The sequence below is a fragment of the Apium graveolens genome, chromosome 3, assembly GCF_009905375.1.
Source record: "Apium graveolens cultivar Ventura chromosome 3, ASM990537v1, whole genome shotgun sequence".
In the NCBI taxonomy this organism is placed as follows: domain Eukaryota; kingdom Viridiplantae; phylum Streptophyta; class Magnoliopsida; order Apiales; family Apiaceae; genus Apium; species Apium graveolens.
The window spans coordinates 97681368-97682662 of NC_133649.1; the positions used below are offsets into that span (position 1 = coordinate 97681368).

Sequence of the window (1295 nt, forward strand, 5' to 3'; positions counted from 1 at the left end):
TTCCTGGTCCATTTCATATTTCAATATTTGTTAGTTTTTCAGTACACAGACTTTCAGTTCAGTATGTGCATGCCAGTACTATGTTTGACAGTTTGAAGGCATTTTGCTAAAATTTTGCAGCCAAGAAAAGTTGTATGCACTTGTACACATTGTTTTTTAATACTAAGAATACGATGATAGTAATGTAAATGATCCAGGAAAAGCTAAGCAACACAAAAGCCAAATATCAAGTCTGGCATGCTTGCCACCCCATGGATTTTGTCTTTTCCTTTAACCTATTTCATAAGTGTTTTTAAAAAAGTCTGGATTCCTTTTTCTTTATACAAATATAGACTTAATTAAAACATCTAATCTACAATTCAATAAGTTAAGCAACTACTAAGTTTTAGTGTACCTATCTGTTATGTCTTAAAACTAGGGTAGCTAAAACAAACCTGGGGAAGGCAATGCTCAGAGCCTCACATAAGTTACAGACCTGCAGTACAAATCTATAGAATTATGGACCTCCTTGTACAAATCAGTGTGTGTCAGTGTGTCACAGTGAATATGTCAAGGGAACAGGGGAAAAAAGGAGAAGAAATGAATTAGAAGGAATCGAAAAAGGTAGAATAGTTATGCAGGTGTTACCTTATAAACTTTGAGTGGTCTCTTTCTTTATTCCCCTCTCTAGTGTTTTCTAGTACAATAGCGACTTTGCTAACACAGCACATGCCAGCTTTTTACAAATTTTTGATTATCTGTCAAGCTCCATAACTTAGCTCAACTTGGCGAGCTTCATCATTGTCCTCAATATTCTACTCCATGAAACTATTTTGATGTCTTCATAAAGTGGCATCTTACATATTATTATCTTTTAACTTGCCACATATCAGCCAAAATGAACACTGATAATTCTATGCTTGTTATATGTAGTGCAAGGCTGTAAACTACAACATGTGGTTGAATAACAAGAATGCTAGATTAAGAAGTGGTGCATGTGCTGAATGATTATTTTAGAAAGACACATTGTTAATGGATTTTCTATAAACAGACCATTTTAGTATGTTGATTTGAACCAAATGCAGAAAAAGCTCACGATGATAGGATGTTTTACGTGCAAATTTAAGATAATTTCAATCCAAAATTTTCACTTCAAAAATAGGATAAAACTACTTTAAATTATTATCACTTCTGTTAGAAAATGTGGGTTTTACACCTCACATTGTCGAGTCATTTTGAGCCGCGGTTGAGTGGTTGGTTTTCGGGTATGTCCAACGAGTGACGCTTGGAATGTGTTCTCCTTTACGAGAGTTTTA

General features: G+C 34.4%; 1 long non-coding RNA gene across 1 annotated transcript; it reads right to left on the reverse strand.

Moving 5' to 3' along the window:
- Positions 1-805, reverse strand: LOC141710826 (uncharacterized). The gene is made up of 2 exons (XR_012571076.1): positions 628-805; positions 1-475 (listed from the first exon to the last, which is right to left on the reverse strand). It is a non-coding gene; the product is annotated as an uncharacterized LOC141710826 (long non-coding RNA).
- Positions 806-1295: the final 490 nt, after the last annotated feature.